Below are 21,337 nucleotides of genomic sequence, written 5' to 3'. Positions count from 1 at the left end.
GGTGAGATGGGCTGGACACGCCCTGGAGCTCTGCAAAGTTCCTGTCATACAGGATGTGGAACACAAACACAAGTGTGCAGTAAACCAGATTTAGAGCCGACAGTGCCCCAGCAACAACATAACCTACGGCCAAATGTGAATGTGTGCCCCATGAGGAGTTGGCTCCTTCCTCTCTGGTTCTGGGTTGTGTCACCCAAGAACCGCTGTTGCCAAGTCACTGCAGCTCGGCAGCTCCTGCATTGAGCGTCGTCCCCCTGGTGGTCAGTGTGCATCATAGCTAATGGTCGGACGGACACTTAGCCTTTTATATCTATAATAATAAAAGCATAATATGCTAATTAGACTGGACAGCCGAACGACCTTCCGGATGTCCTTCCTGACAAAGGCCAAGACAAAGGCGGTTAGGGGCAATCAGGCAGGCAGGTGAACATAGGGGCAATCAGGCAGGCAGGCAGAGGCAGTTAGGGGTGATCAGGCAGGGAGGCATAGTGGTTAGGGGTGATCAGGCTGGCAGGTGAGTGGTTAGGGGCCATCAGGCAGGCAGGCAGAGGCAGTTAGAGGCGATCAGGCAGGCAGGCAGGTGTGGTTAGGGGCAATCAGGCAGGCAGGCGAGCAGTTAGGGGCATCAGGCAGGCAGGCAGAGTGGTTAGGAGCCAGTGGTCCTGGATTGCGAGAGGGATGTCGGACTGCTGGTTTAGGCCCAATCCCTAAACCGGCAGTCGGACATCCCCCAAGGGGTCCCAGATTGCGAGAGGGTGCAGGCTGGGCTAAAGCACCCATCCCTCCTTCCCTGTGCATGAATTTCATGACCAGGCCTTTAGTATATAGATAATTTTCTCCTTATCTCTGGAAATTCTCTTTGCTCTAAAGTTACCTTGTATGATATTAATATAGCCACTTTGTTCATTTTTATTAGTGTTCACATGGTATATCTGGATAATTTTGTTTTTCCCTTCTAACAGTCTCCATTTTCTGATATGTTTTGATCATTTAAAATTAATATAATTATTGCTATGTTTGGATTTAGGCCCACCCTTTTATTCTTTGTGTTTTGATTGTTCTCCATATCTTTTGTTTCCTTGTTTTTCCTTTCTTGCTTGTTTTTGGCTATTTACTATCTTTAGCAATCCATTTTAATCCTGACTTTTTTTTGAAGATAGTTATCTTGGCAACATTTTCTGAAATCTTGGCATAGGGAATATTGTTTGTTGATGTTAAAGAGTTTCCACTCCTTTTAAGTGAAATAATAATAATAATAATAGCAATTATGAGTTAGTGGGCACTTGATATTTGTTTCTATACCTAATCTATAATCTTATAATAATACTGTAAGGTTAAGTAATTAAACAAATTATAGCTGAATAAAACTGAGAATTAAAGAGGTTTAAATGTTTTGCTCAAAGTCACTTAATAGTAAAGAGAGAATTCAAGAGGCGACCCCCATCTAGCACCAAAGCTTATGGCAACTTCCACAAATTTGGCACATATGACTGAAAAAGTCTAGATTTTACTAATTGTCATGGCTATTGCCATAAATCATGAAATTACCTGACTGATCAATGTAAGACACATTTTGTATCACGGCAGATAATTCACTTTCTCTCTGCCTCCTTCCTTGTATGGGAAAGGCTCCCCACCCCATGGCCAGGAAACTCACAGATCACAACCCGTTAGTTAAGGCTTTCTGACAATCTGTCTGCAGCTATTAGTAATATCACACTACTAGTTGGGATCTACTATAGATAGCTTAGTTATACTTGGTCATTCTCCCTTTCTTTTGCTCCAGATGGTGTATTCCAGTGTCTCTTGAGCCTCATTATATTGGGATAGTATATTCATGCAATGGTCTATTTCCCCCCATTTTTATTGGACCATAAAGCTCCATAAAGAGTGAAGGGTATATGTTTGCTTTTAAAATTGTGTTTATTTTATTATTTTTATTTATTGTTGAGAGTATTACAGATGTCCCCCATATTCCCCATTACCCCCCTCTATTTGCTTCTGATATTGTTAAGCCTTAGGACTCTATCAGTGGATACATTATAGTGTCTGCTGTATTTATCAAGTAAACAGTGTTACCAAGAATCACCCCTTGCTGTTTATGCTAGGTATCCAAGCTCCAAGAGATGCTACGACTACACACTCTGTGAATTTTGTATTTTCCAGGAATTTTGGGATATGTAGTATGTGCTCAGCTCTCAACTTGCAGGTCTCTAAACCCCGGGGGTTTCTCCAGGCAGGAGAGGAGCTGTTTCCTGCCACCAGATTCCACCACCTTGTTCTCTTTCAGCATCATCTGCAGGTCTTTCTCACTGCCCATTGGCACCTCCTTCAACTCAGGGACTTGATTTTCTCCACACGAGCAGGGAGTATTCTGCATGTGTGCATGTGTATGTATATGTGGGTGGTGGGGGGGACCTTCACTGGATCCTATCAGGTCCTCTTGTTCCCACCAGCCTGCAACGCCTTCAGACTGAAGCACACTCATCTTTGTGTCCTGCTGAGATCCAGCAGAGTGCCTCTATGTAGCATATCAAAACTTTATCAAATGAATGCTTAAATGAATGATGAAGTTCTTTCCTTTTTCTTTGTTAATCCTCACCTGAGGATATTTTCCCATTGATTTTTAGAGAGAGTGGAAGGGAGGGGGAAAGACAGATAGAAATATCCATGTGAGAGAGACACATCGATTGATTACCTCCCACATGCATCCCACCTGGGCCGGCCATCGAGCCTGCAACCAAGGTGCATGCCCTTGACTGGAATTGAACCTGGGACCCCTCAGTCTGAGGGCCAATGCTCTATCCACTGAGCCAAACCGGCCAGGGTGAATGATGAATTTCTTGAGAGCACCTGGGAAATGTCTCGCTAACATGGATCCCTGCTACCTCCCAGGGACCTGACCTTCTGCTGGAAAGTTGGCCCATCCTCCTTACAGCACTTCTTGTCTGCTGATTTTGCAACTGTGGCTTTACACCTGTTTCATCTTATAATATTTATTGGGAAAGCATTCTAGCCACTTATTATAGTCAGATATCATCCACGGACAAGCCATTTTTCCTTGAGTTAACCCACTGAGAAATATTCCCAAAGGTGTTAAGTGAAATCATCCAGCCCCTTGCTGTGACCAGCTGGCCCCAAAGCCATGCTCAGCCCCTGGGTTTGAACACAGAGTGTTTTTTTGGTCAACTCCAAGCAGCAAAGCTGCTGCTAATTCTCATACTCATAAATGGGGCTTTTACAAACTCTACTAAGCAAAAGTAACAGGAGAATTTACAACTGTGTTTTCAGTGCATTAATTGAGATACTATAGTGTCTGGCACATAGGGAGTAGCCAGTACATGCTAGCTGTTACGACTAGGCACCACTGCCAAGAATTGTTGCAGAAAAATAACACCAAAGGGATGGGGGTCAGAGAGAAATTTACATTCAAGGGTTAGTAGAAAATAAGGTCCTATAAATAATTACTTTGAAGTTAGAAATAAGGAAAATAATGCTGAAAAGGAGATCACTTTAATAAAAAATCAAAAGCATAAAAATAGAGGAGTAAGGAGAATTGATAGGAAGCTCAAGAGGCAATGTGCATTTCATAAAACGTGTTTAAAAACATGAATTACATGCTTATGTATTCACCCTGGAAAATTCCACACACTTAATCAAATCACATTGTCTCAAAATGCTGTTCCAAAAAATGTGACATACACCAAAACAAGATCTCCAACAATGTGGCCAGTGGAAAATTGTGATTACATCCCAACATAATTATTTTAAAGGTTTTGGGGGTAAATACAGAAATCCCCATTGAAATTTGAATCCTAAAACATACACTACCGCCACAGCTCTGATTCCACCTTTGCTTTGACATACCACTGTGATGTTTTCAAAATGCCTAAAGTTGTGGGACGTGTGTAGAGAAACTTTCATTAACTCCAAGATATGGACCCTTTTCCCAAAAAACCTTATTTTTTTTGGCTTCCTTATGTCACTATTTTGTTGTTTTTGTTATTAATAGGAAAATATTGCTCTTGACCAATTTAAAACTAAGTTATCAGCTTTGGTTTTAATAATGCCTTTTAAAGTTCTGCTTTATATTAATTTTGGATGTACCTGTCTTTCAGAACTTGACTTTATAAGCCTGGAAATAGAATTTGATAGCAATGATGCCTGCTGGGGGTTGTTTGTTATTCCTGGGTGAATAGAAGGCTGATTCTCACACAGCCAGTGAGCAGGAGCAGTGATCTTGGTGGGAGAAAACTGTAGTACGATCTTTGCAGCCAGCCCTGCTGGGTCCTAAGCTGAGAGAGCAACATGGCTAGGCATTTTTTCTTAATTAATTGTATTTTTACTGTTTTAAAACCACTTGATTAAGGTATGATTGACATGCAGAAAACGGTACATATTTTGTATATACAATTCAGTGAGTTTGGAGATACACCTGTGAAACCATCACCACCTTCAAGGCCATAGACATATTTATCACCTCCCAACGCTTCCTCTTGCCAGCATTACTAGCATTTTGTGTGCATATGTGTGTGGAGTAAGAGCATTTTAAGTATGCAGTGTAGCATCGGTATCTGTGGCACTATGTTGGATAGTAGCTCTCCTGGATGAGGTTTTATTAGAGCAGAACTGAAGGACAATCCAAATGCAAGAGGAGGTTAACTGCAGCACAGAATTTCCAATGGGGACCACTGTAATGGTGCTGGCCATGAGATGGTGCTGGCCATGAGATGGTGCTGGCTATGAGATGGTGCTGGCCATGAGATGGTGCTGGCCATTAGATGGTGCTGGCTATGAGATGGTGCTGGCCATGAGATGGTGCTGGCCATGAGATGGTGCCGGCCACCAGTGGGGAACAGACCAGGGATCACATCTGCTGAAGCAGCTCAGATGTGTGAGGGCCGCGAGGCACAGTGAATGTGGAGCTGAGTTTCCTGAGTTGGAGGTAAGAGTGTGGCAGGATGGCACCGCCCACCTCCATCCAGCAGAAAGGTGGCAGTACCTCATTCTAGCAACAAGCTAGAAAGAAATGATGGTTTTGCTTTAGGTGTATACCTCTGAGGTAGTCTAAGGGATTTTTCCATAAACACATCCAGAGCAAAGGCAGTTGTTACAGCAGGATAATTAGTAAACTTTCCATATAACTTATTCATAGTACAAGGAAAATCCTAATTTCCCCCCTGAATTTATTGGCTGGCCAGAGCCAGTTATATTTACACCAGAGGCCTGATGCACGAAATTCGTGCAAGGGGCTCGGCCCTCGCAGCCCTGGGTGCCTCGGCCCTTGCAGCCCCGGCTTCATCTGGAAGGTCGTCTGGATGGTCATTCTGTTGTTTGGTCTAATTAGCATATCAGCTCTTTATTATATAGGATGTTTATGTTTAACTCACATGAAAAATATCAGTAACTTTTTTTTTTTTTTTACAAATAAAGAAAACACACAAGCAATGACAACAAAAATCCAGAATCATTTTGTAAAAGTTGGCAAAAAAGCAGTATTTTTAAATGAAATTAAAAGATGTATAGTTTATCTCAGTGGATTAAAATAAATGTGAACTTACCTTTTGACACTTTCCCTATCACAGTAACATATTATTTAGCACAAACAACTTTCTTCCTTTGGATTTAGAAGCAGTGCTTTAACAGAACTGCTAATTGACACTTAGTGAAACACAATTTATGTTTCATTTTATTTTCTCATTGCTATAAAACTGGTTTAAAATAATGAGGCTCCTAAAAAGATATTACCAGGACCATAAAATGTACTTACAAGAGTTGTTTGATAAATCATGAAGGGAGATTTTCAACTCTTAATAAGCATATGCAAGCAGGACACAGATGGGGTGTGACAGGTCCCTGGCAGTGTGCAGTGCTCTGTCTGTCTCTTGGTCTCTTCAGAAATCAGAAAACACTGTATTTCTCAATGCTGAGCCTCCCTCACCTCTCCAGCTTTACATATATATATATATATACACACACACACTAGAGACTAGAGGCCCGGTGCACAAAAATTTGTGCACTGGGGGGGGGGGGGTCCCCCAGCCCGGCCTGTGCCCTCTCGCAATCTGGGACCCCTCGGGAGATAACAACCTGCTGGCTTAGGCCTGCTCCCAGGTGGCAGAGGGCAGGCCCAATCCCTAAGTGCAGCCCCTGGTCAGGCTCAGAGCAGGGCCGATTGGGGAGTTGGAGCACCACCCCGTCATGCTCAGAGCAGGGCGGATCGGGAGGTTGCAATACCACCCTCAGTCACGCTCAGGGTAGGGCCGATTGGGGGGTTGGGGCACCGCCCCCTGTCACACTCAAAGCAGGGTCGATGGGGTGGTTGTGGCGCCACCCCCTGTCACTCACAGAGCAGGGCCCATCAGGGGGTTGGGGCGCTGCCCCCTGTCACTCACAGAGCAGGGCCCATCAGGGGGGTTGGGGCTCCGTACCCTGTCACGCACAGAGTAGGGCCGATCAGAGGGTTGGGGAGCTCCCCCCTGTCACTCAAAGAGTAGGGCCGATAGGGGAGTTGGGGCACCGCCCCCTGTCACACACAGAGCAGGGTGGATCAAGGGGTTGGGGCGCTGCACCCTGTCACACTCAGGGCAGGGCCAATGGGGAGGTTATGGCTCTACCCTGTCACACTCAGGGCAGGGCCAATGGGAGGTTATGGCTCTACCCTGTCACACACAGAGCAAGGCCCATGGAGGGGGGTTGGGGCGCCACCCTCTATTACCCACAGAGCAGGGCCAATCAGGGGGTTGGGGCACCACCACTGTCACACTCAGGGCAGGACCGATGGAGAGGTTATGGCTCTACCCTGTCACACACAGAGCAGGGCCTGTGGGGGGGGGGGGGGGGAGTTGGTGCGCCGCACCCTGTCACACACAGAGCCGCAGGGCAATCAGGGGATTGGGGAGCTCCCCCCATCAGGCACAGAGCAGGGCTGATCAGGGGGTTGCAGCGCCTTACCCTGTCACGAACAGAGCAGGGCGGATAGGGAGGTTGTGGCCCCGCCCCCTGTCACACACAGAGCTGCAGGGTGATCAGGAGGTTGGGGCTCTGCCCCCTGTCACGCTGTTCCAGGGACCAGGAGGCCTTGTGGCTCCGCTGATCCCGGTGCCGGGAGGCATATTACCCTTTTACTATATAGAATAGAGGCCTGGTGCACGGGTAGGGGCCGGCTGATTTGCCCTGAAGGGTGTCCTGGATCAGGGTAGGGGTCCCCACTGGGGGGCCTGGCCAGGCTGGCTGAGGGGCTGAGGGCCATTTTCAGGCTGGCGGGTGACTGAAGCTCCCAACCGCTCCTTGTTTTCTTTTTTTTATTTTTTATTCTGGGCCAGCTTTAGCTCTGAGGCCTCGCCACTGAAAACATCGATACAATGTTGCAGTCTGGGGCTGACTGAAAGCTGGTTTCTGGGGTTTTGTTTAGCTTTTTATTTGCAACATAGTAATAGTTGCTTAGAGTTGCAGCTGAGAGGCCGGCAAGTGAGGCGGGGAACGTTGGAGTCTGCAGTCACTGGAGGAAGCAAGTCTCCCTGCTCACTTCAGTGCATGGCTGCCGGCCGCCATCTTGGCTGACAGTTAATTTGCATAAGGATACGCTGATTAGCCAATGGGAAGGGTAGCAGTCGTACGCTAATTACCATGTTTCTCTTTTATTAGTGTAGATATATATATATATATATATATATATATATATAGAGAGAGAGAGAGAGAGAGAGAGAGAGAGGAAGGGAGAGGGAGAGAGAGATATAAACATCAATGATGAGAAAGAATCATTGATCAGTTTCCTCCTGCATGACCCCCAATGGGGATTGAGCCTACAACCCAGGTATGTGCCATGACTGGGAATCAAACCATGACTCCCTGGCTCATAGGTTGACACCCAACCACTGAGCCACGCCAGCTGGGCTACAGCTCCTGCTTTTAAGTATCAAATCTGGTGTCCAGACATAGTGAGACTTATGTCCAAGGAGGAATGAGGATTATAGCCATCAAATCCCCCTCCCGGGGCCACACTGGTGCAGGAACCTCATCGATTCATGCTTTTGTTTGTCTGTTCCTCAAATGCGCCTTGAGCATTTATGTCTCAGGCACTGTGCAAGGCAGTGTGAACTCAACAGTGAGCGCAGCAGAGGTGGTATCCACTGTCATGGAGCTTGCAGGCGAGAAGGGAAAACAGGCTCCATGCCTTGATGCGGGAGTATAGAGCACAGTGGGAACCGGATACCATGGGAACACAGGGCAGAAGTAAGACTCCAGTGATGGGAAACCCTGGATTTCAAAAGGGCTGGGGAGGCAGGTGAGGGGATACCGGAATCCCCTCAGGGAGTTGTAAACCCACTGGGAGAGTGTTTTACTGCTCACAGGCTCTGCTATCAAGAGGGTTCTGGGCCCAGGAAGCACCAGTCACTGCCACCTCAAGGAACTATGGAGGTGCCAAGAGCTGCAGTGAATGAGCTGGGACTTAGGGGCAGGTGGAAGAGGCTGCCGGAGTTAGGATTTTTGAGGCCAGGATCAATGGCCTGAGAGCACAGCAGGCTTGTCCCTTGGATGGGATAACTGGGCAGTCACTGTAGGTTTGCAAATTTTCTTCTAAAAACAGTATCCCAAGGGTGCAATGGAAGATATCAACAGCATAGCCTCCTTTCAAGTGTGTTCACTGAAGCAGTCCTTACACTGGCTGAGTTGCCTGGGAGCCTGCACCTTTCTGGGTTGGCCGTGACCATTGTGATACATAGTGGGTGGGACTTGCCCATTGCCTGGACAAAAACAAGATGGCCAGGTGCACCTCAGCAGCCGAAGTTCAGGGAGCAGGTCAGAGCTGCCACGTCCCTGAAGCCCCAGCTAGGGTTCCGAGGACCAGACAAGGGAGAGGCTCCTGAGGGTACATTTCTCTTGTCACCATAATGTCACACAAGGTGCACCCTTTCCTGCCATACAGCTAGACACTTTCTTAGTGGGAGAGAAGCTGTGGGAGAGAAATGAATATGAGAGATGAAGCATTTTCCCTGGAAAAAAATATTATCCTTCAGGGACAGTTTACGTTATGGGATTGTACTGAGAGGACAGAATTGGACTAAACTATTTTTTTCTCCACTAACTGGTGAATGGGCTCATGCATGACTCATAAAGAAGCCATATTTCTTCATATGTATGAGTATAGTTAAGTGATTTTGTGACCAACTCTCACTATTTGTATAATGCAATGCATCTACTTAAAAGATGACTTAGGCCGATTGTTAGTAACTTAGAAAGCTGGTCATGATAAATGACAGTGAAAAAAACAGGTCTGGAATCTTTAAGTCTGCTTTGATTCCATTTATGTAAAATTGTGTGTGTGCTCTCACCCATACGCAGAAGTCTGAACAAGTGTTCACCAAAAAATTAATGTAGGTTATCTCTGGGTGATGACATACATTCCCCCCTTCCTTCTTCAAGCTTTTCTGGATTGCCTTAATATATTTCTACAATGAATATTTTGGTTTTTTATAGAAGCTATTTTCATTTTTAAAAAGCACCCTAAAACTTGTTCATGACTTTTTGGAGATGGGTCAATATTTACTAAATTCTCTCCAGATTATTCTTTTGCTTGGATAAGAAGCCAAAATCCTTTGGAGAGATGGATTGCCTAGTTGAGAAGTTTCTCTAAGAAGTTTTAATCTCTTGCTGAGATGCTGCCTGAGAACTTCCTACAACTACAAGACTATAAAACTTCCCCACATGAAGAAATGATCTCTCTTTGACATTATTGTACCAGATACTCCATGGAGTCCTAAGATACTGGCCCTTCTCATATACCAGTAACTGAATTCCTTGGAGATATGAAGGGGGAAAATAGCTCATGAAAGTTGTTGATATTGTTTTAATTTTTTAAAGTGTTGGATAAAGGCTAAGTCATCAAAAGCAGAGGCGAGAATTTGAGGAACACTGCTCTTTGGGCGAGGAATGACACCCGGTTGGGTTTAATTCACCTCCTAGGCCATTCACGTTTATTACAGGGAATTGGGAGGGCAGCGTTGGAGCATAACCTTTCCGATGAATATCACATACCAAGCTGTCAGCAGCTGGTGTACCGGAGAGCCTTCCGGGAGCTGGTGGTGCTGCACCGAGACCTAATCAAAAGCAGAGTGGAATTCAGGATGTGGGAGCACCCCCGTCCTCTCCTTTCTCTGCCCGGGGGGCCGACACACATTTATTCAGTGAGAAGGAATCACTGTGCACGGTGTCCAGCTTGCCATGGGTATCCTGGCGAAAAGTTACAGGATATTGGAAGGAAATGGATTTTTAATCTAAAATGTGTTTAGAGTTTCTAAACTTGGTTTAACATTTTATGATTGAATTTTCTGGAGGGGCCAGGGAGATTCTGAGTCCTGACTATGTGCTAGGCATATTGAGAGCTCTTCCAGAACAAATGCCTCCTTTTGTTCAGAGAAAAGTCCCAGCTTGCTCTCCAACCTTACCCCTCCCACCTTCCATGCTTTCCTTTGCTGGCTCAGCTCCAGCACCAGGCCCCAGCCTCCTGTGCTGCTCTTCAGACGCAGCGAGCCTGCTCTGACTTCAAGCCTTCGCCCCTTTCTTTCCTCTGCCTCGATCTTCTCAGCTCAAAGTCGCCCAGCAGAGTGGCCTTTCCTATAAAGATGGCACTCCATTCCCTACCTAATTACTCCAACACTCCCTTGACGCTGCTTGATTTTATACCTAGCACTTACTCCAACCTAACATATTGTATATTTGCTAGTGCTTTTTAAAATTTTGATCTCTGGAAGTGCTTTTATCACCGGCAGGGTCAGGGTTTTCCCCCAACAGCAGCATGTGAGGCCCAGTTCTTTCTTCTGATCACCACGAGAGAGTAAGAATAAGGCCTGGATGGGGCAGATCCAGGTGCTGTGAAGTCTGAACTGCTTACAGTTGAGTGGCCCTCTTTGAGAGAAGGAATACAGAGTTAGGCACAGGTCTGGGAAGCAGCCTGGAAGCATATGTCCCAGTAGTTTGACAGTCAATGTGCTTCCGGGGCTGGGTGCCCCAGACCCATGGGATCCAGGTTCATCAGGAGACCTCTGGGTGGGCTCACGGAGGCCTGTGTGTGGGGAGAATGGGCACTTCCTGGGGAAAGAGCTGTCCTAAGGAAGGGTCAGGCCCACTGATAACAACGCCCCAGTGATCGGAGGACCGATTCTAAGAAGATTGTGAGGACTTTTTCATTAAGACTGTTTCTCTCTGGCTCTGTAAGATATTGCAGCCCAGAGCAGCACCCGAGGCACCCAGGGATGAAATACAGAACATGACAGGAGAGGGGTCTTCCTGCCTCTATAGGAAGTGGGCTTCAGTGCCTAAAGAGTGCCAGTGTCACAAAAATGAGGACAGCCTGGCCCGTGTGGCTCAGTGGTTGAGCATCGACCCATGAACCAAGAGTTGATTCCCCATCAGGGCACATGCCTGGGTTGTGGGCTCAATCCCCGGTGAGGGCCATGCAGGAGGCAGCCTATAGATGTTTCTCTCTCATTGAAGTTTCTATCTCTCTCTTCCTCTCTAAAGTCTATTATTATGTATACTAATAATAGAGGAATATGCAAATTGTCTGGGACGCCATCACATAACGACCAATCAGGATGGGGGCAAGGCTGTGGCAGAGAGTTCTCAGCACACCTGTGCCGGGGGTTCGAAGGGCACCAAGAGGAAGGGAGAACAGATAGGCAGTTAGGGGGATCAGGTCAGGAGGAGAGGGCAGTTAGGGGGATCAGGCCAGCAGGGGGAAACAGTTAGGGCCATCAGGCCAGCAGGGGAGCAGTTAAAGGCATCAGGCAGGTGAGCGGTTAGGAGCCAGTGATTCCATATTGTGAGAGGGATCCTGGATTAGAGAGGGTGCAGGCTAGGGACCCCCCGCCCCGTGCATGAATTTCATGCACCGAGCCTCTACTAGTATCCTATCTAATAAAAGAGAAACATGGTAATTAGCCATACATCCGCTACCCTTCCCATTGGCTAATCAGGGCAATATGCAAATTAACTGCCAGCCAAGATGGTGGCCAGCAGCCATGCACTGAAGCAAACAGGGAGGCTTGCTTACTCCAGTGACTGAGGATTCCAACGTTCCCTACCTGACTTGCCGGCCTCTCAGCTGCAACTCTAAGCAACTATGTTGCAAATATAGAAGCTAAACAAAACCCCAGAAACCTGCTTTACTCAGCTGGGCTTCAGCCAGCCGGACTGCAACATTGTATCAAATACAGAAAGTAAAGGCCAGAAACCTGCTTTCAGCAGCCGAGGCCTCAGAGCTAAAGCTGGCCCAGAATAAAAAAAGAAAAAAGAAAAAAAAGGAGTGGTTGGGAGCTTCAGTCACCCGCCAGCCTGAAAACGGCCCTCAGCCCCTCAGCCAGACTGGCCAGGCACCCCAGTGGGGACCCCCACCCTGATCCAGGACACCCTTCAGGGCAAACCAGCTGGCCCCCGCCTGTGCACCAGGCCTCTATTCTATATAGTAAAAGGGTAATATGCCTCCCGGCACCGGGATCAGTGTGACAGGGGGCAGCGCCCAAACCCCCTGATCGCCCTGCGGCTCTGTGTGTGACAGGGGGCGGGGCCACAACCTCCCTATCTGCCCTGCTCTGTTCCTGACGGGAAGGCGCCCTAACCCCCTGATCAGCCCTGCTCTGTGCCTGATAGGGGGGAGCTCCCCAACCCCCTGACCACCCTGCAGCTCTGTGTGTGACAGGGTGCAGCGCCCCAACCCCCTGATTGGCCCTGCTCTGTGGGTGATAGAGGGCGGTGCCCCCCCCCCCCCCCACCCCCATGGGCCCTGCTCTGTGTGTGACGGGGTAGAGCCATAATCTCCCCATTAGCCCTGCCCTGAGTGTGACAGTGGCGGCACTCCAACCCCCTGATCCACCCTGCTCTGTGTGTGACAGGGGGCGGTGCCCCAACTCCCCTATCGGCCCTACTCTGTGAGTGACAGGGGGGAGCTCCTCAATCCCCTGATGGGCCCTGCTCTGTGTGTGACACAGGGGAGCTCCCCAACCCCCTGATCAGCCCTGCTCTGTGCATGACAGGGGGCAGCGCCCCAACCCCCTGATCCGCCCTGCTCTGTGTGTGACAGGGGGCGGTGCCCCAACTCCCCTATTGGCCCTACTCTGTGAGTGACAGGGGGGAGCTCCTCAACCCCCTGATTGGCCCTGCTCTGTATGTGACAGGGTACGGAGCCCCAACCCCCCTGATGGGCCCTGCTCTGTCCATGATAGGGGGCAGAGCCCCAACCCCCTGATCGGCCCTGCTCTGTGCATGACAGGGGGTGGCGCTGCAACCTCCCCATCGACCCTGCCTTGAGTGTGACAGGGGGCAGTGCCCCAACCCCCCAATTGGCCGTACCCTGAGCGTGACTAGGGGTGGCATCACAACCTCCTGATCCGCCCTGCTCTGTGCATGACAGGGGGCAGCGCCCCAACTCCCCCATCGGCCCTGCTCTGAGCCCGACCAGGGGCTGCACCTAGGGATTGGGCCTGCCCTCTGCCACCCGGGAGCAGGCCTAAGCCAGCAGGTCATTATCTCCTGAGGGGTCCCAGACTGTGAGAGGGCACAGGACGGGCTGAGGGACCCCGTCTCCCCCCCCCCCCCCCCCGCCCCCGCCCCGAGTGCACAAATTTTTGTGCACCGGGCCTCTAGTGTATGTATATATATCTTGATGCCAGCCCCAGAGACCATAGTCCAGGCGTCTTCTCATCACCCCACAGGCAGCAGTAGAGGCTGGCAGACTTTGTAATAACAGTGATGGTTGCCCTTCGTGGGGCATATACATGCTGGATGACTTTATGTACATTGTCTCTAATTCTTACGGGAACCCTGCAGGCTAAACATCATTAACCCTGTTTTGCAGGTGTGATAGGATGGCATATCTGCTCACATGACACTCAGTGCATAAAGACAATGTAGACTCTGATCTCCAGCTGATTTGAACCTCCTTATGCATCCCTACCCTGCTGGGTAGCACAAAACCGAGGTTTGCCAATTAACACTGAGATCTCTTCTGGTTTATAGCATCTTTCCTGTATAAATAGTCAGGGTTTTCTAAGTTAAATTCCCTATCAGTGCTGTTTAGTCTCTTTTGGGTGACTCATTCTCCCTCGACAATCAGGTAGGTTCTCTTATGGTGTTCCTCACTTCCCCCTCTCCTCCTCTGGTCCTGGGTGTTGGAGGGACCCCCTTGGGTTCCCTGGTCAGGGGATGGGACTTCTAGACACTCAATGCTCTACTCTGTGCCCCTGTTGACCGGGGAGGGTAAATGGACTGTCTGGTCTCCTGGGGTCACATGTGTTGCGGCTCACACTACTGGGGTTGGATCACCTGTGCTGCCCTGAAGTCAGTAGGATTGATCACTCAGCACCTTCATGGCTGTGCTGGTGCTGGTGGAAACTTCTGGGTCTCTGAATGCCACACTTTGGCCATGGGAAGCCCAGACGGCAGCCTCAGTGCACCAACTTGCCATTCCCTCTGGCTCTTACCCTGACCCCCGGGGCTGCAAAAGGCTGTGGCTTCCCCAGCCCCCATGTCATGTTGTCTGCTCTCTCCACCTTGACATGTAGTACAGCCTATGGTCGCCCCGTGCACTTCAAACTCTTTTTCTGTGTGCCCCCTTAAAAACTTCTAAAAAGCTGTGACCTCCTTTTCAAGTTTATATCAGATGTTTTCCATTTAAATTAAATAGTTGCAAAGGATATAATTCCCAGTATATTGTAAATATTGACATTTTAGAATGAAACCGTTATAGCACTTATAAAAATTTTACCCAGTGGAATCTAAATACCATCGTGATTTAATACCCATGGTTCAAAGAACACACAAATAAGCTCTTTTTTTTTTTTTTTAACAGTTGGAAGTTTTTTTCTCCTTGAAATTGTGTTCCCATTTCACTTCTAGAGAATTTTATCTTAACATGATATATTTTTATGCTTAAAAGTCTTTTACCCTATCACTTTTCTTTTCAACAAAAATATGTATATACACTAAAAATTGTAAATTGTTAATTTTTTTTTTGCTCACACAGCACTCTATTAGAAAATGTATTCTGGATTAAATTCTCATTAGAGTTATTATTAGTACGCAATTGATCAGGGACATATACACATCTGTACACACATACACATTACATGTTTTTGTGGTTGATTATTAAACATAAAAATAGTTGTGCTGGAAGTGTATTTCTTTATGAAACGGATGGGAGGGTTGTTCTGGCTGTTGAAGTAGGCTTTTCAGAGGCAGATAATGCAAGGTGTTCTTTTGTTTGTTGCTCGGTGGTTTTGCACCTTAGAACAGAATGTATGTTAGTAAGATTTGAAGTGGCTTCCTTTCATTGAGTTGTCTGCCTTCCCCTGTGGAGAGAGGGAGGAGGGGGATAGGAAAGTGTAGCAGACATTAAATTGATTTCCTTGTAACTCTCCAGACTCCAGGTGCCTTGAAAGTGAGAAGTTTCTGGAAATTTAAACACCACTATACAGAGCCCTGGCTTACCATGTGGTAAAAGGGCCATGGCCCCACAGGCCCCGCTCTCTCCTCTGGGACACTACATCTCATTCAAAATGCTTAGGATGTGAAGGCAGCAAGAAAATACAAATAAAAAGCACTGTTTTAGAAACGTCAGCGGATTACCTGTACCATAGAGATGAGGAAGTGAAGGCCCGGAGACATTAGAAGAGCTTGTCTAAATGTGTAAGCAACTGCGCAGAGTGGGAATTTGTCTTCAGATCTGTAATCCTTCCTTTTTCAAAGCCAGCCTCTGGATGGATGACTGCATCAGAATAATCTGAGTCCCTTTAAAAAAAAATATACCTATATCTCTCTATGTATATCTTTATATATATCTATCTATATCTCTATATATCTATATCTATATCTATATCTATATCTATATCTATATCTATATATACTAGAGGCTCAGTGCATGAAATTCGTGCATGGGGGGGGGGTTCCCTCAGCCTGACCTGCACCCTCTCCAGCCCTCAGGGGATATCCTACTGACAGCTTAAGTCCACTTCCCATGGGGAGCGGGCCTAAGCCGCAGTCTGGCCTCCCTCTGCAGGAGGCAACCAGGCCAATCGGGGAAGGCACCACCCCCATTACCCTGCTGCTGCTGCCACTGCTGGCCGCCATAGCCGCCAGGGTGTTTTCATCAACACAGACTCCAGTCCCTTCACCACGAAAAAATGACAACTTTCTTTAGGCATTTTCAAGATGTGTCTTTCATAAGATATGACATTTATTTCATTCTTTCTTTTTCTTATCCTCACCTGAGGATATTTTTCCATTGATTTTTAGGGAGCGTGGAAGAGAAAGGGAAAGACAGAGAAAAACATCAATGTGAGAGGGATACTTCGATTGGTTGCCTCCTGCATGAGCCCTGACCTGGGCCCTGGCCAGGGAGAAGCCTGCAACCTAGGTACATGCTCTTGACCAGAATCAAACTCAGATCCTGTGGTCGGCAGGCTGAGGCTCTATCCACTGAGCCAAACTGGCTAGGGCAGAATATGACATTTCTTAGCTCCTCCAGCAGTGAACCTTTGTTATTTCCTCCAGGAGTGAGGTGGAAAAACCCTAGATCACCTTCTTAGATTCTTTTTTTTTTTTTAAATCTTTATTGTTCAGATTACATTTGTTCCTCTTTTTTTCCCCCCCATAACTCCCCTCCTCCCAGTTCCCGTCCCACCCTCCGCCCTCACTCCCCACCCACTGTCCTCATCCATAGGTGCACGATTTTTGTCCAGTCTCTTCCCGCATCTCCCACTCCCCTTACCCCCCCAAGAATAGTCAGTCCATTCCCTTTCTATGTCCCTAATTCATTATAATCACCAGTTCATTCTGTACATCAGGTTATTTATTCACTTGATTCTTAGATTCACTTGTTGATAGATGCATGTTTGTTGTTCACTATTTGTATCTTTTTTTTTTTTTTTTTTTTTTTTTTTTTTTTTTTTAAAATATATTTTATTGATTTTTTACAGAGAGGAAGGGAGAGAGATAGAGAGTTAGAAACATCGATGACAGAGAAACATCGATCAGCTGCCTCCTGCACACTCCCTACTGGGGATGTGCCCGCAACCCAGGTACATGCCCTTGACCGGAATCGAACCTGGGACCTTTCAGTCCGCAGGCCGACGCTCTATCCACTGAGCCAAACCGGTCCCGGCAACTATTTGTATCTTTACCTTTTTCTTCTTCCTCTTCTTAAAGGATACCTTTCAGCATTTCATATAATACTGGTTTAGTGGTGATGAACTCCTTTAGCTTTTCCTTATCTGTGAAGCTCTTTATCTGACCTTCAATTCTGAATGATAGCTTTGCTGGATAAAGTACTCTTGGTTGTAGGTTCTTGGTATTCATCACTTTGAATATTTCTTGCCACTCCCTTCTGGCCTGCAAAGTTTCTGTTGAGAAATCAGCTGACAGTCGTATGGGTATTCCCTTGTAGGTAACTGAGTTTCTTTCTCTTGCTGCTTTTAAGATTCTCCCTTTGTCTTTTGCTCTTGGCATTTTAATGATGATGTGTCTTGGTGTGGTCCTCTTTGGATTCCTTTTGTTTGGGGTTCTCTGCGCTTCCTGGACCTATAAGTCTATTTCTTTCACCAGGTGGGGGAAGTTTTCTGTCATTATTTCTTCAAATAGGTTTTCAATATCTTGCTCTCTCTTTTCCTCTGGCACCCCTATAATTCGGATGTTGGTACGTTTGAAGCTGTCCCAGAGGCTCCTTACACTATCTTCGTATTTTTGGGTTCTTTTTTCATTTTGCTTTTCAGGTTGGGTGTTTCTCGCTTCTTCACATTTCAAATCTTTGACTTGATTCTTGTGCTCCTCTGGTTTGCTGTTGGGAGTCTGTATAATATTCTTTATTTCAGTCAGTGTATGCTTACTTTCTAGATGGTCCTTTATCACACCATCGAGGGTCTCATTAGATTTCCTGTACATCTCATCAAGTTTATCGACAGACTCTAGAAGCCTCTTGAGAGACCTCAAAAGTGTGGTTCTGAACTCAATATCCTCCCTTGATAGTTTTGTCCTGTTTCTTTGTCTCCGCATTTTTTACGCTTTCTTGGTACACCCCCTAGTAGTCTTTGTGCGCAGTCTTGTTGTAGTTAAGCCCTGATTGTTGTAGTTAATACTAGAGGGATTTGACCACAAGGCTGACCGGCTGTGAGAATCAGCTGTGTGGAAAACTTCTGTCCTCTAGGGAGGTGCTAATCTAGCCTTTGCCTGAGGCGATCCAGCAAATGGCTCTGCGCAGGGCTTGGGTGGGGCGGGATCAACAGGGCGGGTGGAGGGAGCAGTTATGGCTGCTCTCAGTCCGGGTCCTAGAGGCTCTGCTTCTCAGAACCCCGGCCGCCACTGCAAACCTCGGAGAGAAGGCTGCCCTCAGCTTCCAACTGATGCCGGACAATCCCGCTTCGCCCGCCTGAGTCTGAGTCCCTAGAGACTCGCCCGGATCTGGAGCCCAGAGTCTGAGACTCCCTCCTGATTGAAAATGACAACCCGCCCTCAGCCACCAACCCGCTTTGCGCGCGCACCTCGGTACCTTTATATTTTTCACACTGCGCCTCTTCTGAGTTTCGGTATGCTGTTCTCTTTCCTTCTAGTTGAAGAGTCTCTCCTCAGCCAGCTTTCCTGTGGTTCTGGGTGATGTCTGTTCCGTCTTTTAGTTGTATTTTTGAAGTGGTTGTTTGCGGCAGCAGTCTCCGGTGTTTACCTATGCCGCCATCTTGGTTATTCCACCTTCTTAGATTCTTATTACACAAGTTACCAAGAACACTGTGAGTAGCGTACCGGGAGCTTAGCCAATGAGCGGTCAGGAAAGGTGTTTCCTCTGCAGCTCACTCGCAGAGGCGGGACTGCCTGCGCGCACGGCAGTCCCTACTCTCTTCGGGCCTGATCCATCGGTGGTTTGCCTCACCGCACAGCAGTCCCCTCCCACCCATCTGCATGTGCCGCCTCCTCCTGAGTGGTCATGACTGTTACCGTGTCCTGGCTAATTTGTGTATGTATATATATATATATATATATATACATATATATATATATATATATATGCAAGGAATCGAGAGATAGAAACATCAATGAGAGAGAATCATTGATCAGCTGCCTGAAACCTGGGCATGTGCCCTGACTGGGAATTGAACCAGTGACCTCTTGGTGCATGAGTCCACACTCAACCACTGAGCCACACCTGCAGGGCTAAGTCCCTTTTTTAAATGATTTATCACTGCATTGTATACCTGAACCTAATATTATATAGCAACTATACTTTCATTTTAAATTTAATTAAATTAAGTTAATTAAAAAGATGATTTTTAAATCCCTGGGCACCACATCCAGTGGGTCTGGAGGTGGGGCCTGAATGTTTGTTTCTTTAAGAGCTCCCCAAATGATTCTGCAGGGGGTCAGGGTTGAACCCTGGAGCACACCCAAGGGGGGCCTGCATTTGTGTAGGAGCAGAGACTACCCCCCTTCCTGGACCGATGTGCCAGACCTGAGAGGAAGGGACTGGGCAGGAGACAGGAATGAAGGTTTCCCAACAGTGAGTGGCTGCGAGTCAGCAAGACTCCTTCTCCATCTGTGGGTTGGTTTGCTGCTACCACTAAATGGCCCTTTTTTGAAGCCAAGACTCCCGAGGCCTGGGTATCTTGCATGGGAAGGGGTGGTGGTGGGGAGTGGGGCTGAGTGTGAGGCTCCTTCCCAGGACTCTGGGGCTCTCTTTTTCATCTGTTGTGAGGATCTGTGGCCTTGAAAATCAGTGTGGAACAGATGCAAGATTTTGGGAAGATCGGTTGCCATCTACCTCTAGTATGGAGAGCGAAAGACCTGCCGTGAACCCATTTCTCCATTAAATTCAGCTCAAGGACGTCCCGTTGGCAAGGCGGCACCTTCCCTCGCTCCTCTGTGGGCCCCTTTCCCTGTCGTGCTTCCTATGTAGCTGTTCTGGCTTTGCCAGTTGTGGAGACTACTGTCCTATCTCCCAGGGAAGCTGGGCGGGAGGGCTAGATGGCACACTGACAATCTTCTCTTCTCGGGTGAAGACCTGAAGGAAAATCTGGTATTGTCACCAGTCACTAGGCTCCGAATGCAGCTCTGTGTCCACACTCTGCTTCGAGCGTGGTTTGGGAGAAAGGGGAATACACACCTCTCTCTCAGCAAGGTGTTTCTGGAAACAGTTTTCATATCCCACTGAGCCAGAGGACAAGCCTTACCAGGAGGGAGAGATAGGAGGCCTATTTATCACTGCATTGTCACTTTAAGGGAAAACACACTTTATTCTACTTGCCACAGGGCCCAGGTGGATGGCAATTGAGTTACTAACTTTCTATCTGAAAAATGGTGCCCAGCGCTAGAGCCTTCAGGGGCATCCATGATGGGAAACAGTGTCAGAGCGATACATGCTGGCTGCAGGGCTTGCCTGGCAGGCTGACTCCAGCACCGATACCCAGGCTATTGTTCACCACCTTCTTCTGGAGACAGTCCTCAGACCTAGATCCCGGGATCCTCCCAACAAGACTTCAAGACTTCCGTTAGGTCTGTGCTGCCAAGCGCTAATGAGGCCGAGTCCCAGAGCAGAGCGCCATCTCCCTCCTTGTCAGCTCGCTTTCACTCACTGTCTGCCAACTCTGGCAACGGACTCATGAGAAATCCTGTTAAGGGATTTTCTTTTAAACACACTCACTCCACACCTCATAAAGGTTGCAGAAAGGTACAGTAATGGTCTGGCAGACATTTACCCAGTGAGACAAATTTTCCATGGTGAAAGCTACTTCTCAATTTAGTCTGAATGTAGAAGGTGCAAAATTCCTTACCTGACTTCCTGAAGGTCGCTAAGATGTGACATAGAAATTGAACATGAGGAGCCCAGGGGATTTGGTACCGGGTCCCATTAAAGGCATTGAAATTTATGGCATATCAACATTTGAGTCAGGGAGGAGGGAGTTGACGAAGAATCATAAGGAAAATCAAGGTTTGGACAGTTAAAACTATGATTTCCTTTAAAAAGCATGAGGCCCGAGGTATAATGGACATTTTTGTCCCTTCAGCAAAAATTTCCCATCATCAATGGGAAAGGGTAATGGGGGGATGAGGACACATTTGTAATACCTTAACCAATAAAGAAATTTAAAAAAAGGAAATAGTTTAATTTCAGCTCTTCTGCCTAAAGACAGGGAAGTGACCGACCCCTGGTTGCAGATACAGAGCTGAATTCGGAGCCCTCCACTCCTGCAGGAGAACAGCTGTCATAGCATCTTCCAGAATGCCTAGTGCAAAGAGCAGCACACAGATCTGTAATATATATCTCTATATCTCTCTATCTCTCTATCTCTATCTCCATCTC

The sequence above is a fragment of the Myotis yumanensis genome, unplaced genomic scaffold, assembly GCF_028538775.1.
Source record: "Myotis yumanensis isolate MYYU_CA2020_CCGP unplaced genomic scaffold, mMyoYum1.0.hap1 SCAF_1, whole genome shotgun sequence".
Taxonomy (NCBI): domain Eukaryota; kingdom Metazoa; phylum Chordata; class Mammalia; order Chiroptera; family Vespertilionidae; genus Myotis; species Myotis yumanensis.
Note: the sequence above shows the minus strand (reverse complement) of the source record.